Source organism: Halichoerus grypus, chromosome 7 (genome assembly GCF_964656455.1).
Source record: "Halichoerus grypus chromosome 7, mHalGry1.hap1.1, whole genome shotgun sequence".
NCBI lineage: Eukaryota > Metazoa > Chordata > Mammalia > Carnivora > Phocidae > Halichoerus > Halichoerus grypus.
The window spans coordinates 7,847,133-7,853,976 of NC_135718.1; the positions used below are offsets into that span (position 1 = coordinate 7,847,133).

The 6,844-nt window shown below is 52.8% G+C and overlaps 1 pseudogene across 1 annotated transcript; it reads left to right on the forward strand.

Annotated features, from left to right (window-relative positions):
• Positions 1 to 1,202: 1,202 nt before the first annotated feature.
• On the forward strand, positions 1,203 to 6,629 carry LOC118519602 (protein argonaute-2 pseudogene; annotated as a pseudogene). Its single transcript, XR_013449426.1, has 2 exons — positions 1,203 to 1,340; positions 5,143 to 6,629. The product of XR_013449426.1 is annotated as a protein argonaute-2 pseudogene (transcript).
• The last annotated feature ends 215 nt before the right edge of the window (positions 6,630 to 6,844 follow it).

The window sequence follows — 6,844 nt, forward strand, 5'->3', positions numbered from 1 at the left end:
CCTCAGCTCCGCTGAGTGACCTCAAGCCAGTTTCCTCATGTATAAAGTTGGGACAGTAATGATTTTGTTACATAATTTTTCTAAGCCTCAGGTGCACCCACATGAAGTAGGATCGGGCCACCCCCTCTTGAGGTAGCTGTGAGGATTTGTGCAGTGCCCTGTGGCCACTGTCAGTCCCGCTTACAGTTGAGGAAATGTACAAGGGTTACGTGGCTTCCCTCCGTGTCACTGACAGACCCAGGTCCCATGGCTCTGGGTGGAGAAACTGGGACCTCCTGGATCTCAGTCTGGTGCTCCTTCCGTCTTGCCGGGTGAGCTGACAGAGCCCCACAGAACAGCCCAGACTCCCTGTGCCGTGTGACCTGAGTCCCTCCCTGTTCCTGTGCCCACAGGGCCCGCCTGCTTCCTGGTCGGAAGAGAAGGGAGTGTGAAATCACCTTCTGAGGCAGGAGTGTGACCAATGCCAGAACCTTCAGCAGACCCGGGGAAAGGCTTTCTGCTGCGTCCTCACACCACGGCTGAGCCCTGATCGGTGGGGATGGGCTTGTTCAAGGGAAATGGGTGACCGAGGAAAGAACAGCTGAGTAGAAAAGCTGTCACCCGAGACATCCATCGTCGACTTCCAGTTCCAAGATCTGCAGCCACGGGACGGCCGGTGGTCCCAGCACACTTGGCCAAACCCACCTTCCATGGGCAGAAGCTCTGAGCAGCCCAGCTGGCCTTGACCTCCCCACCCCACGGAGCTGGACTGCAGACACAGGCGTCCAGTCTACAGCCTCCCAGCTCCCCAGAGGAACGCGTGACACGGAGCTTGCTGGCTTATCGAGCATAGTTCTGAGCCTGAACAGAAATGGATTTTGTGTCGCTCAGGCTCATCTGGAATCAGATCAGCTCCCTGCTGTCCCAGCCCTGCTGGCTGTTCTTTCAGCACCTGCTGGACTCAGGGCGCAGGCCTGCTCTCTCCTGGGAGCTGTGGCTCACGAGCATTTCCAGCACCTTGCTTGCACGTGGTGTGCCCCCCGCGCCCCCCCAAGCCCCTAGGTAGGCAAGCCAAGGGCACGTTGTGTTCATTTTACAGTAGAGCCAGGGCTCAGAAGGGCGGGAGCTTGACTTAATGCTCTTCTGCTGCCATCTTGAAATTTTAATAATCCTGTCTTTGAACTTGTGTTTTGCAAGTGAAATCTGATGGGATTGTGGAGCCTGCGCAGGAGCGGAGGAGGTCCGTCAACGCACGTGTCAGTTATTCCTTGCTGTCCTACCTGCCTACAGCGTTCTCGAAGCCCCGTGAGCACAGAACTCCAGGGGGTCCCCCGAGGCACAGGAGCTCTGTGAGACTCAAAGTGAGTACAAGACACGTGTGTTACACCAAGGACGGGGTGAGCAAGGGCATTGACACCCCGAAAGGCCACACTTTGCAATCAAACCAGAACTTGCTTGGAATGCAGAAAGAAGGCAGTGGGGTTCTAGGGAGCGTGAGTGACCAAGGAACCCTGTCTCTTATTCTTACTCAGGTTATTTCCCTGTGTCAGCCAATTGCTTACAGGGAAAGTGAGGGCACAGAAGGAAGTGGAGACACAGGGCACCCACGGTTCCCTTTCCTCCCGTCCTCCTCACTCAGAAGGAGGGCAAAGGCACAGTGTGTGGGTGGAATGTCAAGGAGCGACATAAAAACTGTTGAGTTTAGTGCAGTGTTTCTACTGTTCTGGAAAGGACGAAAATACTTTTGCGTACAAACTGCAAAATATGAAGAGTGTGATTTCGATGATTCCATATACGAGTTAAATGGCCTTATATTTGCATTTAAAACTGCCACTGCACAATACGATGTTGAATGGTGTAGTTAGAATGGCATTAAATAGCAAATAAAAACACCATGACAAGTGGAGACGGAGGGTATCGTGGAAGAAAGAAGCAAGTTTGGTATTTTAGCAATTTTTTTTTTAAGATTTTATTTATTTATTTGACAGAGAGAGACATAGCAACAGAGGGAATACAAGCAGGGGGAGTGGGGGAGGGAGAAGCAGGCTTCCTGCTGAGCAGGGTGCCCGATGCGGGGCTCGATCCCAGGACCCCGGGATCATGACCTGAGCCGAAGGCAGACACCCAACGACTGAGCCACCCAGGCGCCCTGGTATTTTAGCAAATTTAATGGCACTTGCCTCCTGGTTTTTGCACAAACATCCCACATTTTCATGTTGAACAAGGGGCCTTGCAATCACGAAGACAGTCCTGGGTGGGGGGTGAGGAAGGGAGACAGAGAGGATGAGAAGCCCATTGAGATCTCAGAGTTATTTAGGGGCGACCCAGGACGCTGGTCTCTGATGGAGTCTGGGGACAGGATCCACCATGATGATGATGATGATGGTGAGAAGCCCACCGTATTGCACCACGCACGAGGCACACAGTGGCCCACTCATCTCCATGGCAACCTGGAGGCAGGGACAATTACTTTCTACCCTGCAGAGGAAGAAACCAAAGCTCTGAGGGCCTTTGCAGCCTGCCCGCATCCCTAGCTGGCAAACGGCTCAGCCAGGAACCTGCGCCGTCAAACCTTGGTCACCAATATCTCCGTTCTCCCACCTGCCGGGGAGAGCACACCTGATCCCTTGGCCTCTGTCTGATGACCTCAGGCTCTTCTTGGTAAGAAACAGGGTCATTCATTTTATTTCTTTATAAAAATTGAATGAGAGTAATACATGATGACTAATAAACCATTTGAAGTACACAAAAGTATTTTCAAAGTACTGATAGAGAAAACCCAGCAGCCCCTCCCTGGCCCCACTCCTGTTCAGTGAATATCCTTCTAGAACTTTCTCCATGCAAGCTGGCGTTTGTTAACAGCTTTCGGGGTGCAGGGCCCAGAGTAGAAGATGCTGGATAGAGAGAACAAAGAACCCAGGCATGTGTTTTGAAAGCCAGGAAGTCAGGAGCTGTGGGGCTATGTCCCACAGTGGTGGGCTTCTAAAAGTAGACCATGAACCAGCCTGGGTCAGGGTTTGTAAATAGCGGTCCCCCTTCCCACACATCTCCCGGAGTAGCCATGGAAGGGCATGGCTGTCTGGGGGCCCCACAGAGCTGGATCACGCATGTCCAGGGGCCCCCTGCTCAGGCGTGGCATGGAGACAGCAGACTTGCCCACCTTCACACAACCACAGGGGCTGGATGCCCAGGCCCCAGGGAGGGCTGCTGGGGCCTGAAAACCCGAAACCCCCTCTGTGAATTTCCCAGAGCTCTTGTTTGACCACCCAACACAATAGCATTGGATTGCTTCCCCTCCTCTTGGGTGAGGGTTCCAAGACAGGTTTGTGTTGATTTAGGACAAATTAACAAACATGACATCTTAACGTCCAAGTGAAATAGTGATATTGAGCTGAATGACCCTGAGGTCCCAGCCAACCCTGGCTTCTTGGCAGGCCACATCTGGGGTCAGCTCTTGCCCTGGGGACCCAAAGGTGCCTCCTTCTCATGGCCCCATGTGTGCTCTCTGCCTAAGGCCCTACCCCGATGGGAGGGGGGCTGGCCCCACTGCTCATGAGGATGCACATGGCTGTCTCATTGGGATTCCACAAGGGGAGGAGGGAGATCTGCTAGCAGGTTCTTAGAGACATGTGATTCCCTCTTGTCCCAGAGAAGACCCCCCTCTTTGGTAACAAGTGGGCTACCTGCAGCTCTCTGAGGTGCTTACTTGGTGGTGGCTATGGGATCCAATCCAGGGAGCTGGTAATTTCCCAGAGCTCTGCCCAGAGACCCCAATGGCCAAGCCAATGGCTCCATGCTGGGCTCTGAACCCAGGCTCATCTGGCTCCTGGATCTAAGCTCTTGAGAGACAGGAGACAGGTGTATGCAGGCAGATATTCTGGGAAACTGGGCCCTCTGGGACTTCTTCTGGCAGCCCAGAAGGGAGCTTTTGCCACCACTGTGGTGGGCCAGCTTTGCTCTTAGGGTGCATTTGGGCCTGGGACGTGGGCGGGCGAGCACTCCTCACAACCTGAGGCCAGCCCCCCCTTTCTTGTAACTTCATACAAGACCAGCCCCTCTTGGGCTCCCAGCTACACTGTGACTCAGACTTAATGGGATCACCACGGGGTGGCAGAAATGGCTTGGTTCTGGCTGACCTCAGTTTCTTTTTTTTTGGAGAATGGTAGCTAGACTTGATTGTCCCCCGACTCTATGTCCAGATGACTCTCACAAAGCTCTTTCCCCCAGGCCAAGCCGAGAGGCCTGGTTTCCATGTTAATCCGGGGAAGAAGTCATTCAGAGAGTTTCACCAAAACACATCCCAGATCCACTTGGGCTGGGAGGGGCCACTGTACTTGCCTGCTGGGAGGCATGTTGAAATTTTTCACCTCTCGTGGCTGGAAGCAGCCTTCACTGGCAGCACCGAGGGGCTGACTCCCTGGTCAACTTTCTCGAGCATCGATTTACCAGATGCATCAATCTCCCAGATGGTAACTAATTCAAAACAACATTTTATTAAAATAAACTAAGATATTATGAATTAAATATAAAGTCTGCAGGAACCCTGAAGATCAAACAAGAGATACTGCAAAAATTTCACATTTGTAGAGAGTTGCTCTGAGTTACTGCTCCCAGGAGCCCAGATTGAAGTTTACCCTCCTCTGCCTGGGATGCCCTGAGAACCAGAGAGAGGGCTGGGAATGATGACTAGCTCCTGCCCAGCACTCCAGAGTTTGCAGAGTGAGGGCACATTTTGATCTCCCTGTACCCGAAGTACCCAGGGTGGTGAATAAGCAATATGAATGACCTTTATCCACTTTCCACAGGCAAAAGAGGGTAAGCCCAGGGTCACAGCTGGCCATGCTCATGCCTCTCGACACGCTACCAACCTTTCTCCTCCACTTTCTCCTTTCTGGGTCTATACTCTGGGATGCTACAGGGCTGCCTGGGGGACAGGGATGGTTGGTCCTGACTTCTTGAGGAAAGTTGTGATTTGCTGGACGGCTGCATCCCTGGCTGGGGATGAAGGCTGATTTTTGTCCCTACAGCAGAATGGGAGAAGATGGTCAGCTGACCTTTCTTCAAGGACATTGCTGCCTGAGTGCATATGGGGTGGTAGAGGATGCCACAGTGCTTCTCTTTGCCAAAGGAATGTTCTGACTTCCTTTCTCTTATCTGTACCAGGGCTCATGTGTGCATTTGGGAAGGAGTCTTGGGAACAGCCAGGTCGAGCCTTTGTCCCTCTGACCCAGCATCTTGTTCCTGTCCCATGTTCCCACCTGCTCCACACGTTGCTCCAGGGGTATGGAGGAGAAGGCAGTGGCTGGGATGGTTCTAGAAGAAGGCCACCTGTGGACTCTTGCTTTTCTTCTGGGGGTCAGGGCAAGGAGGTGTTTGGTTGGTGTTTGGTCGGCTCAGGTTATATGTGGGTGCTGGGGATGGCCACGCAGTGTGTGCAGATGAAGAATGTGCAGAGGACCACGCCACAGACCCTGTCCAACCTCTGCTTGAAGATCAATGTCAAACTGGGAGGCATGAACAACATCCTACTGCCCCAGGGGAGGCCGCCCGTGTTCCAGCAACCCATCATCTTTCTGGGGGCCGAAGTCACTCACCCACCCGCTGGGGACAGGAAGGAGCCTTCCATCGCTGCCGTCATGGGCAGCATGGATGCACACCCCAACCGCTACTGTGCCACCGTGTGGGTTCAGCAGCACCGGCAGGAGATCATCCAGGACCTGGCCACCATGGTCCATGAGCTCCTCATCCAGCTCTACAAGTCCACGCGCTTCAAGCCCACGTGCATCATCTTCTACCATGACGGCGTCTCCGAGGGCCAGTTCCAGCGGGTTCTCCACCATGAGTTGCTGGCCTTCCGCGAGGCATGTATCAAGTTAGAAAAGGACTACCAGCCAGGGATCACTTTCATAGTGGTACAGAAAAGGCACCACACGCGGCTCTTCTGCACCGACAAGAATGAGAGGGTTGGGAAAAGTGGAAACAGTCCAGCAGGCACAACTGTGGACATGAACATCACCCACCCGACCGAGTTTGACTTCTACCTGTGTAGTCACGCTGGCATCCAGGGAACAAGCAGGCCTTCCCACTATCACATGCTTTGGGATGACAATCGTTTCTCTTCCAACGAGCTGCAGATTCTCACCTACTAGCTGTGTCACACCTACGTGCGCCGCATGCGATCTGTGTCCATCCCAGTGCCAGCATACTATGCCCACCTGGTGGCTTTCCGGGCGGGGTACCACCTGGTGGACAAAGAACATGACAGTGCTGAAGGAAGCCATACCTCCAGGCAGAGTAATGGATGAGACCACCAAGCGTTGGCAAAGGCAGTCCAGGTTCATCAGGACACCTGGGCACCATGTACGTTGCTTGACATGTTTTAGTGTTTACGATTGTGTACCGAGTTGGATTCACATGAGACCAGTTACACTCAGACCAACAGATGCCCAGCCCTTCCGTGACAGCCAGCATCGAACATGAGATGTCATTGATTTTAGTAGATTCTCCATTTTCCAGAATGCCTTCCGTCCCAGATTTCAAACTTGGATTTTGAACTGCAGACCTGTATGAGACCCCATTGTCGTAGGAAATATGGTTTGCCAAAATCTCTAAGCTGCTTATTAAAATAGAGTCCCATGTTTCCTAAAAAAAAAAAAAAAAAAAAAAAGGTTATATGTGGGAAAATGGCCCTTCATTCCACATGGGGACCTGAATTTGTTCTTCCCTCCAGCCTTGGTAGCAGCAGGTCGAGGGGATGGGCAGCTCCCCTCTCTGTCCTGTCTCATGCTTTTCTATCCATTAGAACACAGTTGCAGCAGACTTCTGGTGGGGCCTGTGGTGGTGGGAGGAGAGCTTTCCAAGCCTC